The following is a 23581-nucleotide window of genomic DNA, read 5'->3' as shown; positions in this document are numbered from 1 at the left end:
TTAGTCTCGCCAATGTTTAGCTGTAGGAAGTTATGGAGCATTGAAAGACTGGATGTTAGGCAATCAATCTGATATTGTAGAATCAGTGGAGGGTAGAGAGATAGAACTGGGTGCCATTGGCACACCTGTGGAAGTTGACCTCATGGCTTCACAATATGTTGCCAAGAGGCAACATGTAAACGAGAAGGAGGAGGGAGCCAAGGATGGATCCTTGAGGAATTCATAAGGTGATAGGTTGGGGTTGGGAAGAGAAAGCATTGCCAAAGATGCTTTGGCTATAATTGAATAGGTAAGAATGGATCCGAGCAAAAGTCGGTACAATGGATCTGGACAATGGAGGAGAAGCTTTGGAGGAGGATTGTGTAATGGGCTGCGTCAAAGGCTGCAGAGGTCAAGGAGGATGACAGTCACTGAGAATGTAGTTTATAGCTTTGGTTAGGGCTATTTTGGTGCTGTGGGATGGGTGGAAGTTCAATTGGAAGGATTCTAATAGAGAGTTGCGGGAGAGGTCGACACGGATCTGGAAGGCAACACTATGCCCAAGGACCTTGGAGAGGAAAGGGAGCTTGGAGATGGGAGGGTAGTCAGCAAGGACAGAGGGGTCAAGGGTGGCTTTATTGAAGAGGGGGTGATGATTGTGCTATTAAAAGGTAGGGGAACAGAATTTGTGAAGTGGGAGCCATTTATAATATTGGCTAAAATGGGGACCAGGAAGGGTGATCAAGAGTTTAGTGGGAATGGGTTTCAGGGAGTAGGAGGTCAGTTTCAAAGATGAGATTAGTTTGGAGAGGGCAAGGGGAGATGGAGAGAAACTAGAGAGACACAGGGGTTCATCACTCGGACGAAGACAGGGTTAGGGGAGATTTGTCTTTGTTGGTAGGGAGAAGGAGGGCTTTATTGTACGACTCCTCTGCTCCTGTTTGGGGTAGTTGGATTGGGGTCATCAACCACGGCAGCAGGGGATATGCCGTGCCATCCAAAAGCCATCTGTTGATATGGATTTCTTCCTTGAACAGGTCAGGGAGGGCCGAATGCCAGAGGATGAAGGCATCATGAAAATTTCCTGCATTTTGGGCATTGGCATGAAAAATCCTCTGAGTGGTGTCACAAAATATCTGTACATTTATGGAATGGAATCGCTTCCTGTTCACATAGGTGAAGGGAGTGTTCTGTGGGTGTCTTCACTGCAAAATAGGTTCCATTGATGGCACCCTGCACCTTGGAGAAGACCACAACCTCCAAGAACTGTATGACTATTATTCTCTGTTGCCTTGCTGTGATGCCAAAGCTTATGAAGTGGGCATTAGTGACCTGGCATATACATGCCCGTAATGCTCCCTGGCTTATGTTGCACAGATCTCTTGCAGGTGTCTGAAACAGGCTTGAGCTGTAAAAGTTGAGGGCAGCAGTCACCTTCATAACCACTGAAGGGGCAGTGTGGGCAGATGAATGTGGATTGAGATTGTCATGTAGCAGGTCACAGAGATGCCCTATTGCAGCTCTTGAGAAATGATCTCTTCTGATGTAGAGCTCTTCAGGAAGGTCCTGATTAGAGCTGTGCTGCCTGTAAATTCTTTGTGGGGGAAGGGGGGAGTAACATCTGGATGGCTGCATTCTTCTGTCATGGTGCCTGACTCTCCTTCCCTCTGACCTGTGCTGCTCTTCCTCCTCTATAATAATAATGGCAAAAAGTGGCATGCCCAAGGGAAAAGCGATACCTGCTCTTGAGTTGCTCTGATTGCAGGCTGGAGGGGTGTTTGAAAATCTTTGTGTGATCTGATCCAGCAGTAGGCAATCAAAATCACGTGCAGGTCTCAGTATCAACAAATCAAAACAAACACAGGTAGAAAAAATGTGTTCAAACAGCAGAAATGATTAACCATGCTTTCCAGACCCTTCAAAGCTGATGAACTCCTCACTTGTGCCTTGATCAGGTGATACAGGATGCTGCTGTGCCTCTTATATAACACTCTAACTTACCAAGTGCAATAGCGGGGTAAAACCAGGAAACTCACAACTACTTCCTACATTACAACAGTGACTGCACTTCAAAAGTACTTAATTGGCTGTAATTAATTGGCTCTTAATTAGCGCTTTGGGATGTCCTGAGGTAGTGAAAGGCACCATATAAATACAAGTCTTTCTTTCTTTTTACAAAGTCCCACTGGCTGGCAGGTGGGCATATGCAAGTAAAGTCAGCAGGGACTTGGCAGGCAGGGACTTAGAGGCTCAAAGCATTTTAAAGATGCACAAGTGGCGGAGACAACTTCCCCTAAATTTCTTAACTAATAAAGGGTACTGCGCCATTCCATTACTGCTAATGCACTGAAAACGTTGAAGAAATTCACCCACTATGGATTGGTGCAGCCCCCATGAGCTAGTAAAATGGATCTGCTGTTCCACGAGGTGTGAGGAGGGATATCCTGTCTGGTACTGAGGGCACCCTCTCCACAAGAGAGCAGTACATGCCTAGCAGGAGGTGACAGCCAGTGCAGTATCTACTGTGTACATTTTCTACCTGTCCTGAGAATGAATGTGGAATAAGATGGCACATTTGCAGAAACCCGGCAAGAAAAGATTACCGAAGAATATCATATAATTGGCAGAAAGTCCAAGATTGCATGCCATAAAATGTTGTAAGCCAACCTGTCGCACATTTCGTGCTTGCCCATGCCTAGAACAACCTTCCAGCTCTTTCATTCATTTTATGCAGATCCATACTTCAGCCAAGGCACATACTCAAGTGGCAACTCACAGTTGAAAGTCCTCTCACATCCATATCTTCCAAAGACTTCACATATCAAATCATCATAATACAATCATGGTCTTTTACTAAGACTCAGGATGGACCTCAGGTTGGGCATGTCATAGAACATTGAATCATGGAAATGTTACAGCACAGAAGGAGGCCATTTGATCCATTGAGTCCATGCCGGCTCTATGCAGGAGCAATCCAGCTAGTCCCACTCCCCTGCCCTATCCCCGTAGCCCTGCAATTTTTTTTCCTTTCAAGTACTTACCCAGTTTCCTTTTTTAAAGCCATGATTGAATCTGCCTCCACCACCCTCTTGGGCAGTGCATTCCAGATCATAACCACTCGCTGTGTAAAAAAGCTTTTCCTCATGTCACCTTTGGTTCTTTTGCCAATCACCTTAAATCTATGTCCTCTGGTTCTTGTCCCTTCCACCAATGGGAACAGTTTCTCTCTATCTATTCTGCCTAGACCCTTCATGATTTTAAAAACCTCTATCAAATCTCCTCTCAACCTTCTCTGTTCCAAGGAGAACAACCCCAGCTTCTCCAGTCTATCCAGGGATTCCAGGGATAAAGTCCCTCATCCCTGGAATCATTCTAGTAAATCTTTTCTGCACCCTCCAAGGCCTTCACATCTTTCCAAAGGGCAGTGCCCAGAACTGGACACAATACTCCAGTTGTGGTCGAACCAGTGTTTTATAAAGGTTCATTATGACTTCCTTGCTTTTTTGCTCTATCCCTCTATTTATAAAGCCCAAGATCCCATATGCTTTTTTAACCCCTTTCTCAACCTGCCCTGCCACTTTCAACGATTTGTGCACGTACTCCCCCAGATCTCTCTGTTCCTGTATCCCTTTTAGAACTGTGCCCTCTAGTTTATATTGCCTCTCCTTGTTCTTCCGACAAAAATGTATCACTGTGTTAAATTTCATCTGCCATGTGTCCGCTCATGCCTCCAGCCTGTCAATATTTTGAAGTCTATCACTATCCTCCTCACTGGTCACTACCCTTCCAAACTTTGTGTCATCTGCAAACTTTGAAATTGTGCCCTGTACACCCAAGTCCAAGTCATTAATATATATCAAGAAAAGCAGTGGTCCTAGTACCGACCCCGGGGAAACATCACTGTACACCTCCTTCCAATCCAAAAAACAACCGTTCACCACTATTCTCTGCTTCCTGTTACTTAGCCAATTTTGTATCCATCCTGCTACTGCCCCCTTTATTCCACGGGCTTCAATCTTGAAGACAAGCCTATTATGCGGCACTTTATCAAAAGCCTTTTGAAAGTCCATATACACTACATCAACTGCATTGCCTTCATCAATCCTCTCTGTTAACCCATCAAAAAACTCTATCAAGTTAGTTAAACATGATTTGCAATTAACAAATCCGTGCTGGCTTTCCCTAATCAATCCACACTTGTCCAAGTGACTGCTAATTCTGTCCGGGATTATTGTTTCTAAAAGTTTCCCCGCCACCGAGGTTAAACTGACTGGCCTATAATTGCTGGGTTTATCCTTACACCCTTTTTTGAACAAGAATTTCCAATTCTCCAGTCCTTTGGCACTGCCCCCGTATCTCAGGATATTTAGAAGATTATGGCCAGTACCGCTGCAATTTCCCTCAGCAACCGAGGATGTATCCAATCCGGACTGGGTGACTTATCTACTTTTAGTACAGCCAGCTTTTCTAGTACCTCCTCTATCAATTATTAGTCCATCCAACATTTCAACTACATCTTCCTTTACTGAAACTCTGGCAGGATCTTCTTCCTTGGTAAAGACAGATGCAAATTACTCATTTAGTACGTTGACCATGCCCTCTGCCTCCATGAGTCGATCTATTTTTTGGTCCCTGATTGGCCTCACCCCTCCTCTTACTACCTGTTTTCTGTTTACATGCCTATAGAAGATTGTTGGATTCCCTTTTATGTTAGCCACCAGTCTATACTCATACTCTCTCTTTACCCCTCTTATTTCTTCTTTCACTTCCTCTCTGAACTTTCTATATTCAGCCTGGTTCTCACTTGTGTTATCAACCTGACATCTGTCATACGCCCCTTTTTTCTGCTTCATCTTACTCTCTATCTCATTTGTCATCCAGGGAGCTCTGGCTTTAATTTCCCTAGCTTTCTCCCTTGTGGGAATGTGCTTAGACTGTACCTGAACCATCTCCTCCTTGAAGGCCGCCCATTGTTCAATTACAATTTTGCTTGCTAATCTTTGATTCCAATTTACCCAGGCCAGGTCAGTTCTCACACCACTGAAATTGGCCCTCCTCCATTTGAATATTTTTACTTTAGAGTGGACCATGTCCTTTTCCATAGCTATTCTAAACCTTATGATAATATGATCACTGTTCCCTAAATGCTCCCCCACTGACACTTGCTCCACTTGGCCCACCTCATTCCCAGAACCAAGTCCAGCAATGCCTCCTTCCTTATTGGGAGGCATATGATCCCTTATACTTAAGGGAATACAGCAGTATAGTAACATTGGGCAGCAATGTCATGCTAGTCAATGGGAAAGGAGATTAAAGTTCTGATAATGCAGATCGGTACATTGGTCACCTGTTTGATACATGTGTGAACTGCATATTTGGTGTTACTGCAGTGCCAGCCAGGAATGAGTCACAGATATAACTGGTGAAGGCAATGATGACTTTGCCAATCAATGACAGTGTTGTTCCTATGTTACTAGTTGGATGTAGGTGTCCTTGCTACAATGGCAAAGCTCTGCTAACCTTGAGAAAGCCAAAGCAGATGATCTCAGTCATTGTTAGGTAGAAGTACCATAATTTTCAAAGCTGGGGGTAAAGTTTACAATTAATGGCCAGAAAGTTGGGAGCACCACAAATTGGGGTTGCTGATCTCTGCACCTAGTTGTTCAATTTGCGATCCTGTCGAGCGAGCTATGTGCTGGGAGTAGCATTTTGAAATCTCAGAGCTTAGATTTACCCCTCAGCCTAGAGTAAAGAGCCCCATCCTGTTCAGTCTTTCCTGTTAAGTGTAACCTCTCAGTTCTAGTATCATCCTTGTCAGTCTTTTTTGCACCTTCTCCAATGCCTATATATCCTTTTTGCAATATGAAAACCAGATCTGTACACAGTATTCCAAGTGTGGTCTAACCAAGGTTTTATACAAGTTTAACATAACTTCCTCAGGGTTTAGATTTGTACTACACAGGTTTAGCCTTGGTGCAAAGGGGAAGCTTTTTATTATAATCTAAGATAAAAGAAATCCACTTTTTATGGCAGATACGATCAGTATGATGATGAGATTAAGCACAAAATGCTTTGCACTCATACTAAACTTATAGGAGTAGATTCTGGGGGGCTTTGCATGCAAAAGTGCATATCTGAAAATCATTGACAGCATGTCCTGCCCTGGCTGCATGTAAAAAAATGTAACCTGAAGTATAAGTGCACTTCTATTGTGTAAATTAGAGTGGGAGGAGACTCGTATGGAGTATAAACACTAGCATAAACCAGTTGAGCTGAATGACCTGGTTCTGTGCTGTAGATTCTATGTAAATCTATATAATTCTATGTAAATAGGGGGGAGGGGAATCTTACTTTGCGTTGCTATGGAATCAGCTTGGCCCTGCACAAGTTTAGCATTGGTGTGAAGTGGAAATTGCTCAACTCGCAGTATAAATGCAGACTTAAAGGGGCAGTGTCACTATGCAACTTTGCCCTGTATACACATAGAAGCAGTGGTGATGCAATAATGTTATCATGCCACTGATCCATTCTGCCACAACAAATGTAAAATAAATTAATTAATTTTAGTTTTTATAAAGGAGGTACCATGGAGCACTAGCCATAGTTCATGCCAATAAATCTACATGTTGAGTTATCACTGATGAGGTGCTGTGGAGTCCAGATACGATTCCAAAGGAAGGGAAAATCTTTCAATGGGTCAGTTTCTTCTTTCACACAAGTGGCCTTTGATAAAGTGGCATTGGCAAAGGCATGGAAGTAAATTTTTGGACAATCCTCTCAGTTGGAGAAAGTAAATGATACAACAAAATTCCAGGGAGGAAAAGGATCGGAAAATGATACCGTAATTTGCAAAGAAAACAAATCTATATCGAAGTCTAAAAACTGAGAACAAGATATGGAAACTGAATGAAAGACTTTGTGCTGAAATACAATTAGCTTAAGTTGGATGGTCCAAAGTGCAGATATATAGCACTTTTTAGCAGTTGCTTTGACTGGAGGAAAGCAGTTTCCATTAGGACCATTAAGGGTTGGCAAGACCCACAACCCAAATACTATCCACCCAAACAAGTCATCAGAATAAAACTAATAGGTAACCAGCAACACAACAGGGTTATAAGTAAAACTGCCAAGAAGCTGTTATAATGGACACGACAGAAGTTTTCCATTCAAACAAAACTAATTGTACTGAAGTCACCTCTTTATGTACTAATGTAGTGGCTTTAGAAGTACCAGGAATCATCCAACCAGGAAGGGGTCTTCAAATAAGTCAGTCATTAATCAGATATGGTTTAATCAGCCAATGCATGTATAAATGAAAATATTTGCTCTGTAGATTGCACAATTTGATAAGTTACGTTCTTTTAAAAAAATGTTTAACCAGTGATACAACCTAAGATAAAAGTTGTCTTAAAATTATATACATGGATTTAATACAATGAATCCAGTGAAGGCAGACTGTAATCAACAGTAAAGTCCATAAATATTAGTAGACACACAATCAGGATAAACACTGAGAAGTGAGGTATATTGTTTAATTCATGGAAGGTAATTCATGAGCATCTGTCCACAAATGAAGGAGCAATCTTGCCACAGGCCAGCATGCCTGTTTATACTGTGCTGATTCATTGTCGTGAAAGCCATAAAAGTTTGAAATATTCAATAATATAACTTAAATTATTGAATAAACAGCATGCCCAGTACAAGTGTTAGTTAAATACTATGCTAACACCGAGGAGCAAAAATGAAATAAAGTATATCTTTTCAATTTGTCATATTAGCTGTAAAAATTGGACACGTTCTAACCTCTTTAATTCAAATGGCCTTTTTGAGTAGTTTTAACTCTTTATAACATTAGCACAGTTACACACTATAAAATAAGTGTCCAATGTAGTCTATCATAAGATGGTGATGGTATACCTTCATCAGTTTTTTTTATTCGTTCATGGGATGTGGGCGTCGCTGGCAAGGCCAGCATTTATTGCCCATCCCTAATTGCCCTTGAGAAGGTGGTGGTGAGCCACCTTCGTGAACCGCTGCAGTCCGTGTGGTGAAGGTTCTCCCACAGTGCTGTTAGGAAGGGAGTTCCAGGATTTTGACCCAGTGACGATGAAGGAACGGTGATATATTTCCAAGTCGGGATGGTGTGTGACTTGGAGGAGAACGTGCAGGTGGTGTTGTTCCCATGTACCTGCTGCTCTTGTCCTTCTAGGTGATAGAGGTCGTGGGTTTGGGAGATGCTGTCGAAGAAGCCTTGGCGAGTTGCTGCAGTGCATCCTGTGGATGGTACACACTGCAGCCACCGTGCGCCGGTGGTGAAGGGAGTGAATGTTTAGGGTGCCAATCAAGCGGGCTGCTTTGCCCTGGATGGTGTCGAGCTTCTTGAGTGTTGTTGGAGCTGCACTCATCCAGGCAAGTGGAGAGTATTCCATCACCCTCCTGACTTGTGCCTTGTAGATGGTGGAAAGGCTTTGGGGAGTCAGGAGGTGAGTCACTCACTGCAGAATACCCAGCCTCTGACCTGCTCTTGTAGCCACAGTACTTATATGGCAGGTCCAGTTAGGTTTCTGGTCAATGGTGACCCCCAGGATGTTGATGGTGGGGGATTTGGCAATGGTAATGCCGTTGAATGTCAAGGGAAGGTAATTAGACTCTCTCTTGTTGGAGATGCTCATTGCCTGGCACTTGTCTGGCACGAATGTTACTTGCCACTTATGAGCCCAAGCCTGGATGTTGTCCAGGTCTTGCTGCGTGCGGGCTCGGACTGCTTCATTATCTGAGGGGTTGCGAATGGAACTGAACACTGTGCAATCATCAGCGAACATCCCCATTTCTGACCTTATGATGGAGGGAAGGTCATTGATGAAGCAGCTGAAGATGGTTGGGCCAAGACACTGCCCTGAGGAACTCCTGCAGCAATGTCCTGGGGCTGAGATGATTGGCCTCCAACAACCACTACCATCTTCCTTTGTGCTAGGTATGACTCCAGCCACTGGAGAGTTTTCCCCCTGATTCCCATTGACTTCAATTTTACTGGGGTCCTTGGTGCCACACTCGGTCAAATGCTGCCTTGATGTCAAGGGCAGTCGCTCTCACCTCACCTCTGGAATTCAGCTCTTTTGTCCATGTTTGGACCAAGGCTGTAATGAGGTCTGGAGCCGAGTGGTCCTGGCGGAACCCAAACTGAGCATCGGTGAGCAGGTTATTGGTGAGTAAGTGCCGCTTGATAGCACTGTCAACGACACCTTCCATCACTTTGCTGATGATTGAGAGAAGACTGATGGGACGGTAATTGGCCGGATTGGATTTGTCCTGCTTTTTGTGGACAGCACACACCTGGGCAATTTTCCACATTGTCGGGTAGATGCCAGTGTTGTAGCTGTACTGGAACAGCTTGGCTAGAGGCGCAGTTAGTTCTGGAATCACTATAACAGCATCCATCCTTTTGCTTTATCATAGGCTTTTACACTGCTACACCAAGTGACTTTCTAATATACCCTCTAAAGCACCTTCCAATACAACCTCCAATAAATTCTCCAATACAACCTCCAATATAACCTGCAGTGGCCCCTCTCGTGCACCCTCTTATGCACCATACAATAATATATTCTATAATATATCATATGCCTTGTAATGTATCATTAAACTTCTAGTTTAATACACCAAGCGTCATCTAATGCACCATGCAGTATCTGATGCTCCTCTAATGCACCAATGTCCCATCTAATTAATTTTTCCATCTTTTAATTTACTACATGCTATTGCCACTAATGTGATGAGTAACAGTTGCATTTTCCATTGGCGCAGGCGCAAAACCCCAGGAAAATGGTAATAGAATTTGGCCACTCCCTATGTACCATTAAAATAATTCTGTCATTGCAATTGAGTTAATTTTGCACCATTTTGCAGCAGAGGTTTTTTTAAACAATTTCTTGACAGCCACTGCTTTTTTGCATCGGTGTAAAACTTTATAATCTAACAAAAATAACACAATTAACAAATTGCCCATTCTCTTGGCAGAAGTGTTTGAATACAGAATCCAACCTTGGCTCGCTCAGGTTTTCAACTTACATACGCGTTCACTTAATTGTTTCACTTTGTACTCATAAGAAAATTTTCACAATATAGTCCAACCCTGTAAATCTCCTACAACTGTCACCACTCTGAATAAATCTAAAATACATGAAATGCCAACAGGTGCTGGTGTACAAAGCACAACAGATTCGGTAAATAATAGGCATAAACTTAATGACAAAAAAAATCTGGGTTACTTATCGCATGTTCTGTACCTGTGCATAACATCATTTTCCAGAACAGATTTTGCTGTCAGTTTCAGTAGATGACTAAATGAATGCATTTGCTGAAGCTATACTCATCCCTTCTAAGCAAGTTAACAACAGCAACAACTTGCAGCTATATAGCGCCTTTAACAGAGCAAAAATGTACAAGGGTGCTTCACTGTTCAAGGTCAAACCTGAGTAGGAGTAGCAGGGGAATTAAGACTAAATGCGCAATCAAAGAGGTAGATTTTAAGGCGGCTTTTTAAGGTGAGGATTTCGGGAGAAAGTTCCAGATTGTGGAGGCAAGGTGGCTGAAAGCTCGGTCATTGATGGTACAGCATAGGAAGGAGGAAACTCACAGTAAGCCAGGGTTGGTAAATTCTTTTAAGGGAATCATCCCAAACTTCCTTTGAAAGATCACTATGAAATGCCAACAGGTCCTGGTATACAAAGCACAGCATATTCTGTAAATAACAATAGGCAACAACTTAACAACATAAAAAAATCTGGGTTACTCATCAAACATTACTGAGGTAACCAGGACCTGTTGGCACTTCATAGTGAGACATTTCATGAGAAGGACCCATAGTTCTGGAATCACTATAACAGCGCAGTTAGTTCTGGAATCACTATAACAGCATCCATCCTTTTGCTTTATCATAGGCTTTTACACTGCTACACCAAGTGACTTTCTAATATACCCTCTAAAGCACCTTCCAATACAACCTCCAATAAATTCTCCAATACAACCTCCAATATAACCGGCAACGGCCCCTCTAGTGCACCCTCTTATGCACTAGTTCTCAAATATGCTCCATTTTATCAGATAATGGGGCAAAACTTTGTTTCTAACCAAATATTTTAATTATTGTCTCCCATATGGAGCTTTTCAATTTTCCTTGCAACTCAGATATTTGTGAAACATACAATAGTCAAAGAGAAAAGCTTTCTTGCTAAAATCAGACATTCGAAAAAGAAAACAAACTACTTACAAGAATAAACTGGATTAGAGCATGTGGAGTTGTTAAAAAAAGAAAAAATAACATGAATTGCTAAATAAAATATAAAACTGAAAATAAAACATCAAAGAATTTAACTTCTGAAGTATTCTAGTATGTTTATATTGTTTTGAATTTTTAAAAAAGTCTCCAGATATTTTAAAATTACTACTGATGGTAACACGAAAACTATAAAATATAAGTGGAGCTTGATCTTGTGAAACAATTTTCTCTCTTTATTTAAAACAAACCTTTTTTATATATATATATATATATATATAGTGTTGGTACCTTACCAGTTCCGCCCTGGGATTTACAAAACAAACATTTATCCTTCCACGTAAAAAAATAAAGTGACGCTCATGTGAGGGTAACAGGAGCTAAAGAAACAATACAGACACTGGAACTATTCATTTAATATTTAGAGGCTTTCAGCCAATTTTCTACAAAGGTGGTTTGCTTTGCAGAAAGTTCTGAACACTGCACTGTGTTAAAAATAGTCACTACACTGCCAGAACACCACTCGAAGAATGTCTGAATATTTTAATCTGCCAGGTACCACCAGTTCTGCAAAATGCTCAATAGTAAGTAGGCAAACCTACCACAGAGAATGACTTGGTACCACCTACTGAGAGAAGTATCAAGACCGAATATTTTCATTTTTATGGTTGCTAGTAATAAAGATAAATGTTCTTGCTTGATTAACCTTGTGAGTCAGAAAGACATTTCACAGAGTTGTATCTTCTTGCCTCCCACAGGAAATTAAACGGGTTAGGCAGAGACCCCAACAACACAAATTCTTCATGGTCCGTGGAAGAAATTGCACTAGAATACTACATAGCCTTTTCACATTCCATACTTTTTTATATTCTTTAAGGAGCAGCTTTGGCAAGAAAAAAGAAAGACTTGCATTTATATAGCGCCTTTCACAACCTCAGGATGTCCCAAAGCGCTTTACAGCCAATGAAGTACTTTTGAAGTGTAGTCATTATTGTAATGTAGGAAACGTGGCAGCCAATTCGCGCACAGCAAGATCCCAAAAAAAACAATGTTATGTGACCAAATATTTGTAGGTGTTGGTTGAGCAATAAATATTGGCCAGTAGGGGAGGCCAGAGAACTCCCCTGCTCTTCTTCCACATAGCGCATGGGATCTTTTATGTCCAAATCAAAGGTAGACAGAGCCTTGGTTTAACATCTCATCCAAAAGACAGCACCTAAAACACCCTCAGTACTGCACTGGAGTATCAGCTTCAATTTTGTGCTCAAGCCCTTGAAGTGGGACTTGAACCCACAACCTTCTGACTCAAAAGTATGAATGCTACCAAATGAGCCACAGCTGAGGGATATGATCGCTTCAGATAATGTAAGAGAAGACATAACCAAATTTGGTGGAAAATCAGCACCAGCAACAACGACAACAAATTGCATTTATATTGCACCTTTAACATAGTAAAACGTTCTAAGGTGCTTTACAGAGGCGTGATCAGACATAAATGGATGTAGAGCAGAAAAAGAGGGGAGACCAAAAGCTCAAAGTGGTGGGTTTTATGGAGGGTCTTAAAGAAGAAGGGGTAGGTGGAGAGGTGGAGGGGTTTGTGGAAGGAATACCACAGCATAGGACCTAGGTGGCTGAAAGCACAGCCTCCAATACTGGACTAAGGGATTTTAGGATGCACACAAGGCCAGCATCAGAGAAACAGAGAGTTTGGTGATTCGGTTTTATGGCTGGAGGAGGTTACAGAGATAGGGAGGGGCAAGGCCATGAAGGGATTTAAACACAATGATGACAATTTTTAAATGGAGGCACTGGGGGTACAGGAGTCAATGTAGGTAAGCAAAGGCAAAGGTGAAAGGTAAGCAGGACATGATGCGGGATAGGGTACAGATAGTAGAGTTGTGGATGAACTGAAGTTTGTAGAGGGTGGAGGATGGGAAGCCGGCCAGGAGACAAAGGCATGGATGTGGGTTTCAGTGGAAGATGGGCTGATGCAGAGGCGGAGACGGGCGGTGTTGCGGAGGTGGACATAGGTGGTCTTTGTGATGGAGAGCATATGGGATCAGAAGCTCAGCTCAGAGACAAATGGAATGCCAAGATTGCAAAATGTCTGGCTCAGTGGGAGACAATGGCCGGGGAGCAGAGTAGAATCAGTGGCGAGGGTACAGAATTTGTTGTGGGGGCTGGAGACAATGGTTCCATCTGCCCAATGTTTAACTGGAGGAAATTGCAACTCATCCACGACTAGATATCAGACAAGCAGTCTGACAACACAAAGGCAGTAGAGAAAGGTGTTACATCGAGTTACATCGAGTCTACAGCAGAGAAAGAGGCCATTTGGCCCAACTGGTCTACACTGGCATTTATACTCCACATGAGTCTCCTCCCTCCATACTTCACCTAACCCTGTCAGCAAAACCTTCTATTCCTTTCTCCCTCGTGTGCCTATCTATCTTCACTTTAAATGCATCTGTGCTATTTGTCTCAACTGCTCTTTGTGATAACGCGTTCCACATTCTTACCATTCTTTGGGTAAAGAAGTTTCTCCTGAATTCCCTATTGGATTTATTAGCAGCTATTTTATATTTATGACCTATAATTTTGGACTCCCCCACAAGTGAAAACATTTTTTCTACATCTACCCTATCAAACACTTTCATTATCTTAAAGACCTCTCTCAGGTCACCCCTCAGCAGGCCCACCCTGTTCAGCCTTTCCTGATGAGGATATCCACTCAGTTCTGGTATCATCATTGTGAATCTTTTTTGCAACTTCTCCAATGTCTCTATATCCTTTCCATAATATGAAGATTAGAACTGTGCACAGTACTCCAAGTGTGGTCTAACCAAGGTCCTATACAAGTTTAACATAACTTCTCTGTTTTTCAATTCTATCTCACTAGAAATGAACTCCAGTGCTTGGTTTGCATTTTTTACGGCCTTATTTACCTACGTCGCTACTTCTGATGATTTGTGTATCTGTATCCTGCGATCCGTTTGTTCCTCTACCCCATCTAGGCTCTTATTATCCAAGCAGCATGTGGCTTTCTTAATCTTCCTACCAAAATGCACCACCTCACACTTATCTATATTGAAATTCATTTGTCTATTCTATACCCATTTGACAAGTTTACTAATGTCTTCTTGCATTTGATGCTTTCCTCCTTTGTATTAACTACACCCCCCAACTTAGTGTCATTAACAAATTTTGAAATTGTACACCGATCCCCGAGTCCAAATCGTTTATGTAAATTGTGTTGGAGAGATAGAGATGGGTGTTCTGAGCGTAAATATGGAAGCTGACCCCAAGTCTGCAGATGATGTCACTAAGGGACAGCATGTGGATAAGGAAAAGGAGGGGACCAAGGATAGATCCTTGAGGGACTCTGGAGATTACAGTGTCAGGGCAAGAAGGGAAGCCATTGCTGGAAATGTTCTAGCTGCGATTGGATAGGTAAGAGTGGAACCAAGTGAGGGCAATCTCACTGAGCTGGACAATAGAGCAAAGGCATTGGAGGAGGACAATGTGGTCAACCAAGTCAAAGGCTGCAGAGAGGTCACGAAGGACCAAATAAATGTGGATCACTGAAACTGGTTTTATACATGGCATCCCAAACCTCCTACATGTTGGAGCATAGTACTGATTTTACCAGTTTGTGCTCCTAACATGGAGTGTCACGAGAATTCATGTATGAAAATCAACAGGCCCTACCGAATTCATACCAAGAGTGCGAATTTATAAAATCAACCCTGATATTCTGAATATATTCTCATTGTGAGACAGTCAGACTGTGTTCAATTCAATGAATCCAGGAGCCGTGGAAAGACTATTTTATTTGTTAAAAGCTTCATTTGACCTGCTCTTGTTGTTGTGTTGACCCAGGAAACTAAATGTCTGGAGATGATCACTAGGGCGAATGAATTGTTGCAGCAAATGATTTGCTACCCACTCATAAAACAGTTTCTCACTGCCTGTGGGACTTTCTTTTGTGTAAAATCATGGTATTCAGGCAGCAAATTGCACTACATGGGCTAAGTGCAAGAAATTTTCAGAATTTGTTTCTGGATGTAGCATTGCTCCAAATTACTTACGCTAATGATCACATGTCAAGAGTTTATGTCTCCTGACATACATGTACATGGATATTGCCAGCTTCCCTGAATTTAAACGGAGGCAGCGAGATTGCTACTCACACCAGAGGTCCAGTGCGGTCTGATTATTTGGCCTATACTTCCTGATGACGAAGGGGTTTCCCACTGTTCTGGAAAGTTGCTTAAGATGGAACATCTCTCTTAGGGGAAGGGGGTAGGACAATTTGATACAGTTTCCTACTTTGTGATCAGTAATAATGTAAATTGTTACTTTATCTGCCTGCTGGTAAATGACTACAGCTTGAAACCCCCGAAAATTCAATTCTTCACAAAGTGAAAATTATAACTCAGCACAGTTTAGTGAATCACACAGTAATACTAATCTAGGGGAGCATGCCTCCACTGGAATGTTTAAAAATGTTATTCAGCGACAAAAAAAAAATCCACACCCAGTTTCTACAGATCTGCAGTTTTACAAGAAAATGACTCAAAATTTGCATTACACATTCTGATGGATCCTTAACAGCTTCATGAATTGGGACCCATCAAGATGAATGCTCCTGAAGGTGGCATGTCTAACCCAAACATTCTGTTCATCCTTATCGTTACAGTGCAAGGAAAAAAAAGATGGCAGGTGCCAATCACGGATGTTATCATCCACAGCACTGCAAACATTTAGAACCTGTCAGCTGACAGCTACGTTTGAAAAGTTTTGTGTAATGTATTATTTTACTTTTTGACGGCCTTAGTATCCTGATATAAAAAAAAATGAATTACTGTTTAAAATTAGCTGATGTTCTGAGCCACACTGGTTCAGCACAGGCTATTTCTTTTTGCAAGTTCTATTTAATACACATTGCGCCTCTTATTCTAATTCAGGCTGAGTCCGTCTAATTAATTTGAGATGGCTCGAACAAAAGACAGGCTTATTGTGTTAAAAGCATGCTCTTGCAAAACTTTCATAGTTTGCTACTATAAACTGAGCATTGGTACAGTGAGGGATGACAGATTACTTCATATACCATGCAAGCAAGTCCAGACAATAGCTTAAGCCATGACTGATTGCTTTGCCGTAGCCCACTTTATGTTAAACGCATTCTAGCTGTTCAATTTCACAACTGTAATTTTGCTCCTCTGCATCATTCAGTCCTCAGCGGAATAACAGGGTTCCTTTGGTAATGATTTCTTTTCTATTGTATTGTTTTCTGCATAATCAGGTTGGTAGGGGTTTGGGTGACACAGCCATCTGTCAAGTTCATTTGCTCTGTAAAATGCAAGAAATAAAAGCTGCACAACTTGAGGCTATCTGTTTCCCTGGCACAGTAAGCAAACCATCACCTTCCATCAGCTCCTCATCTCCTGAAAATGAATTATTGCTTTTTTAATATCGCCCTATTTTTTTTTGTCCTGCTACATGAGATTTCTTTTTTTTTAATCAGTGCCCTGGTCCCATAGAGTATTTAATACAGGCTTTTCTGATGAAGCACAGCGATCGGCGGATGATACACTGATCGTATCAGCATGCAGTACCTTGTTCCACTAACGACAAGGGCCAGGAGTTGACATTCATGTGATTTGCAGCAGTATTTCTTTTCTAATTCGAGTGTAGCTCCATTTCCGCATTGGATGAATTTACACATTATCAGTGCCTAATACACTTGTTGGCTAGTCTCATTTCCTGGATAAAAAAAATTGAGTCATATTTGCTAAGCCTCACTACTGAGCATCTCAGTTTATTAAAGTTTATTGGTCATGTACACACTTCAGGATTTAGGGGCAATCACTTCTTTAGCTGGAACATTGAATTAAGATGCTGCGTCTCGCTGTGGGTCCTGAAGACTCCAGCTGAGCTACAGGTAGCAAAAGTCTCCTCCAATTAGACAAAATCATCACTCACAGTCAATAACTGTGCTAAAGGCTGCTTTCAAATCTGCGAGGGATTCACATTTAATGTACTGATTTGGGTTGTCTGAGCCAACTTCACTGTGTACTGAAACCAAAGCAATTTAGTTCTTGCCTACGGGCTTTTTGGCAGTTCGTCTAGTGCTGAGTGCTGTAAGGACTGTGATACAATTTAATCTCAGACATCTGTGCTCAGGCAGGGCCTGTTCCTTAAAAGACAGAGCAAGTGAGGTCTAGGGAAAAGCAGAATGTGAAGAAATAGTCCTTATCACTTTCTCCCAAATAGAGCTCTAAATAGAAAGATGACACATATACGGGAATTTGATCTACAGTACATGTTCAGCTCAGTTGTAGGCATGATGCATTTTTGGATCTGGCTAACTCACAGTATGACTAACATAATAAAGTACAAGGAGAACTAACCAGAAGGGCAGGACAGATAAGAATTAGATATCAAATCCAGCTCCTGTAGCCCATTCTAAGCATACACAACAAACGCACCTGATTCACTCTGGTAAACTGGCTAGAGATGGACGAAATCCTGATATCATGCTCTTAAACCCGATCCTAATTGAACTGGAATAAATTCCCAGAACATAACCTTAGAACATAGCTGTATGATCACGTGACTATACAAGTCTAATTTTCACAACCAAATGCCAATGTACATTGGTGCACACTAATGACATTTGGCATCTTAGTAATTTTAACTGAAGGAAATATAAGCATACACATTTACATGAAGACATCTTATTCAGATTTATATGGTATGTGGTCAAATGTGTTATGCATAGCTAATGCAAGGTGATTTTTTTTTAATCCTTGGCTCATTTTGTTCCTAAGTATGGTCTGTTATTCTATAATATAACTTCTGTTACATAAATACCTATTTGTCCAGCTAAATATGTTGCATTTAACAGAACTCCAGACAGAGATAGAGTTAGGAAATATGTCTGAACAAAATCATATACGCATTATGTCTGGAAAAAAGTGCCTCTAGCACAGCATTAACCTATAATTAACTGCACTGCTATTTTCCTTCTTTCCCAAACAAATGTGAAGTTTTATTGATTGCACTTTCAATGAATAAAAAGCACATAAAAGGGAGTCAGTCTAATAAATATGTTGCCATAACTATTTGAAAAGTTCAGTCAGTGCATTAGTGACATACAAAGACGAAATCTTCAAAGAACGCTACACCTCAGACAAAACCTGGCGAAGTACTGAGAGCTTTTCAGCAAACAAAGAAATGTCAGTCAACAATTAAACATATTTGTAAAGTCTAGAGATTGCGTATTATATCCTAAGGCATTTTGCTACCCTGATTTCTCTAAGCAGACATAATTCAGAAAGTTCAGTGCTGTGTCTTAATCACTATAATTGTACAATAGCAATTGGTATAGACAGTTAACCTCATCTCCCTGCCCCTTTAAACACAGGTTCTCAGCTATCTCCCAATGCCCTTTGGGCGGAAACATATGTTTACAAAGACTTGTAAGGCTGTTAGCTCATAGTTTATTTTTGCTCAGTTCTATTCTTTTCCATATTGATTTTGCAACGTTGGTAAATTCTAATTTTTCTACATCAACAATCTACATCTAATTGGTTACTTCAGATTGTCATGATCATATTTCAGTGCAATATCCCCCTGTTACCGCTCTGATGTACCACTATCTTACCGTTTGTTCATGGATCACTTATTAATAAAAGGAATATTATACAACAGACTTAAATTAAGTTGACCTTGGAAGCTTCAATGGGGTCAATGCTATGTGATTGGGTGAGTGGAAATCCCACCCAGCTGCACATGCAATAGGGTGTGTTGGAAAATCTGGGCTTGGGATAATAGAGAGACAACGAAAAAGTGACAACATGAAAAATATGCTAAAAAGAACAAGGTTATGGCAGACAAGTCTCAAATAAATATGGATTTGGTAAAGAAAGAACTTGCATTTATTTAGAGCCTAATCACAGCTTCAGCACTTCAGAGTTAATTAATTACTTTTGAAGTGCAGTTACTTTTGTTTTGTAGGCAAATGCAGCAGTCAATTTCTGCACAGCAAGGTCCCACAAATAGCAAGTGAGATAATTGGCCAGTTAATCTTTTATAAATTACAGCAGGAATGTACAAGAGATTTTTTGATATCAGATTTGTATCTATGGAGTTAGTGGTCGAGACTTATTTGGCTAAAATTTCCTTTAAGCATTCTTCCAAAGTCATTATGGGTACATGATTTTACTCATGGGATAAATATAATGCATGGAGGAAATTCTGGCCAATTGTTGTCAATAGTTGCTGGTGACAGACATATTAACCACACCCATTGTCCTGACTGTGTGGAATGCTCTAACATCAGCACACTGTGTTTTGACTTAACTATTAACAATTGTTTTAAGTCTGAATGAGATGCACCATTTCCGAGCCTCCAGCTGTGCACCCAGATGCATAGTGATTAGCAATTAAGTGCTCTACTCGTTAAAATGAAGCTACTATATTTATGGCAAAATTTTTCATTTATATCCCGGTATTGAAATAATTAATGACTGGGAAAGGCAGTGCGGTGCCCCGAATGATGGTCAAAGGCACAGTTACACATTAGGAGCATAGGAACTTAGGAACAGGAGTAGGCCATTCAGTCCCTCAAGCCTGTTCCACTATTCAATGAGATCAGAGCTGATCTGTATCTTAACGCCTTCCACCTGCCTTGGCTCCATATCCCTTAATACCCTTGGCCAGCAAAAATCTATCGATCTCAGATTTAAAATTATTAATTGAGCTAGCATCTACTGCTTTTTGTAAGAGAGGTCCACACTCCCACCATCATTTGTGTGAAGAAGTGTTTCCTAACTTCTCTCCTGAATGGCCTGGCACTGATTTTAAGGTTATGTCCCCTTGTCCTAGACTCCCCCACCAGCGGAAAATGTTTCTCTCTATCTACCCTGTCAATTCCTTTCAAAATCCCAAAAACCTCAATCAAATCACCCCTTAACCTTCTATATTCCAGGGAATACAAGCCTAGTTTATGTAATCTTTCATCATAATCTAACCCTTGGAGCCCTGGTGACATTCTGATGAACCTGGCTTGCACTCCTTCCAAGACCAATATATCCTTTCTAAGGTGCGGTGCCCAGAACTGTACACAGTACTCCAGATGTGGTCTAACCAGGGCTTTGTATAGCTGTAGCAAAACTTCCTCCCATTTATATTCTAGCCCTCTAGTTATAAAGGCTATCCTTTTTTGGTCCAGAATAGATGACCACACACTTACCTGCGTTAAAATCCATCTGCCACAGTTTTGCCCACTCACTTAATCTATCAATGTATCTTTGTAATTTTATGCTCCCATCTACACTACTTACTATGCCACCAATCTTTGTATCATCAGAAAACTTGGATATATGGCTCTCTACTGTGTTACCTAAGTCATTAATAAATATAGTGAATAGTTGAGGCCCCAGCACAGATCCTTGTAGGACACCATTAGTCACTTCCTTCCGATTCTAGTACATACCCATTATCCCTACTCTCTGTCTCCTACTGCCTAACCAATCTTCTAACCATGTCAATAATTTGTCTTCAACTCCATGAGCTTTAGTTTATTGAAGATCCCCTCTAAGTAAAACATAGTGGCCAAACAAGAAAATGGAGATCCACCAAGTTGTTAAAAGGTTGATATGGTTATTATCCATTTTGTGTTTATTGTGATGCTGTAGGAGCTTCCAGAGATGTCACCATTCCTTGCTCATAAGAAAAGGCATCTGAGGTTTCATGGACATGTTCACCCATATCGACGGCTAGCCTTTAGACAATGTACAAAGCAAAGCTAAGCTCAAATTTCATCAGCTGTATAGTGCTGAATATATTAGTCATGCTGCCAGGATGGGTCATTCATACCCAGGATTGACAAGTCTCAATAATTAGTTTCAGTGACGTTACTGGGTATAATGAGCAAATGATGTTCTTAAACGACCATAACAAATGTGTTAAAATGGTAGGGCGCAAAAATTTGCTGCTTTTGGGGTAGATTTTGGTCTGGGCCCCTTTTTGCCGCTGCATGACAAGCGTGCGCCAGAACTGAGAGGCCTAAGGATCAATGGAAATTGGTCCTCAGGCCTCATCAGCATACTTGGAGTGAACTACCTGCACTAGTCCCGCCTCCACAAGCAGCTAACCCGAGTGAAGACATCAATGTTGGACTGCCTGCCTTGTTGGTAGCGGCCCTCAGGTAAGTCCCAGGAGAGGGGATTAGATCAGGCTATCGTGCTCGCGACTCCTGTGGAGTTGAAGGAGGACGCATACTCTTCCTGGCTCCACAGGAATATTTACATTTTCTTTATCTTAACTGGAGTTGGCGGATGTGAGGGCTGTCGAAAAATCTTGAATGGAACAGGCCCAACACCTCATCAGTGACTAATTTACATATTTAAGGGGCCTTATGCCTGTTTTTGGCAACTGCCTAAAGAGAGGGTCCCCACGAATTTAATAGTGAGACCAATGCCTGCACGGGCACAATGCAATTCAATTTTACTCACATATGTTTTCGAAGTGATTTTATCAGTGAAAATGTTGCACATCCTGCCAGGTTGAGGTTTTATCGGTGTAGAAAGTACAAATACAGGGTTGGAGTTTCCTCGACCTGCGGGAAATGTGGCAAGACTGGCTTCTGCCTGCCCACGTGCCATCAAGTCGAACCCGCACCAACTCATGGGGCGGCTCTCATTTCATATACAGGGTGGGTTTCCAGCAGCATATCTGCTTCTGACTAGTTTACCATTGCTGGCAGGGAGGGAACTGTGGTTTCAGTGTAGCATTTAAAAGACTGCAGCTCCTTGTGTCTGTGTGTGTGAGAGAGAGAAAGGGAAAAACAAAATTAAACATACCAGTGAGAAAAAAGAAGCAGCTTGAAATGGCAGAAGGAGGAACAGCATTGAAGGCATCTGCTGTGTCAAGACCCAGTTTTTCAGATGCTTTGGTGTACTAATATTCTGGGGGCGGGGGGGCGCGGGGTGGCGGGGCAGGGGTAAGAAGAGGGTGTCTCTTCAACACCCGGGGCTGGTGGTGCAGATAGAATGGAGAGAGTTCCTGCAGCTAGTCAGTGCCACCTCAGCCATGCCGTGGGTGGAAACACTGTACTGGAAACATTTCAACGATCTCACAAGATTGGCCAAGGCAAGTGAAATCCCGAGTACCCATGCACATCCTGAATGACACACTGTGAGGGCATGGTGGGTATGAATATTCACAAGGTGCCACACACATAGGCGCAAGTACACGCATGTGCACATGCACAAATACGTACACCCTAATCCCACCATTTCACAGTGCCTTATCCCAGTTTCTGAGACCAAGGGTGAAAACTTGCCTGATAGCCTGGACTGGAAAGCCTTCTCACCACGGAATGTCTGCAAACACCTGGGTGATTTTCAATATTATGTCAATGAGGCATCTTTTCTCAATCTATATTCTCTTTCCAAAGGAAAAGGCGGCCCATAATCGGCTGTAAAGAAGTGCCAGGGTTGGAATAAAGTAGAAGAAAGAGGAGCTGTATCCTCATGACCACCCTCACAAAATAGAAAATTGTAAAAACAACTTAATAAGATTTTTGATTTATAAAATGAGATTATGTAAACAAGACTAAAACATTTCTCTAATTCTGCACAACGCCACAATTTACAGATGCACAAGAGTTTAAAAAGCGTTTAATATCAGAATGCAATGGACAAAGTTGAAGTGAAATGGTTGAGATAGTGAGTAAGAGGACTGCCTGAAAATATGTTAATATTTTCCTTTAATAAGTTATTAATTTTCATGTTCCTTTGTGTCTGTCTGTGATTTTTTTCCCCCTGATGATACATGATGTCACAGATGATGAGCATTTAGCAGTTAGGCTACAAATCCTTTTAACAGTAAGTGTTGAGTTAATCCGGTGAATGTTAATAGGGCCTGAAGGAATAAAATAATAACACAAATTATCTGTTTGCAAACCCTAATCGTCTGCATAACATAGTAATTAACAATTCAGACCAACCTTTCAAGCAACATTGGAAGTATGTACAACATTTCAAAAGGAAACGATAATTTGTGTCAGAAATTTTAATTGCGGTTATTTTCCATTTTCTCTGTTTGTAAAAAGCACGTTTGTCTGTACCACTCCATAATTAGCTGACAGGAGTTATACTTCCATGCAGTTTTTATTTTCCTTCCTACTGCCTCCCAAGATGGAGCATTGTGCTGCCATGCCTTGCTCCTCATGTGGGTTCATAACTGAAAACTGGCAAATCCCATCGAATGAATTCAATTGAGTTTTAATGACATTTTCAGTTGGGATTTAAGATT

The 23581-nt window shown here is 41.4% G+C and overlaps 1 pseudogene; it reads right to left on the bottom strand.

Moving 5' to 3' along the window:
- Positions 1-833: 833 nt before the first annotated feature.
- The window catches only part of LOC137332069 (putative nuclease HARBI1), a 41802-nt pseudogene continuing 19054 nt past the window's right edge, over positions 834-23581 (bottom strand).

The sequence above is a fragment of the Heptranchias perlo genome, chromosome 2 (assembly GCF_035084215.1).
Source record: "Heptranchias perlo isolate sHepPer1 chromosome 2, sHepPer1.hap1, whole genome shotgun sequence".
NCBI classification, from domain to species: domain Eukaryota; kingdom Metazoa; phylum Chordata; class Chondrichthyes; order Hexanchiformes; family Hexanchidae; genus Heptranchias; species Heptranchias perlo.
Note: the sequence above shows the minus strand (reverse complement) of the source record. Positions and strands in the feature narration are given on the sequence as shown.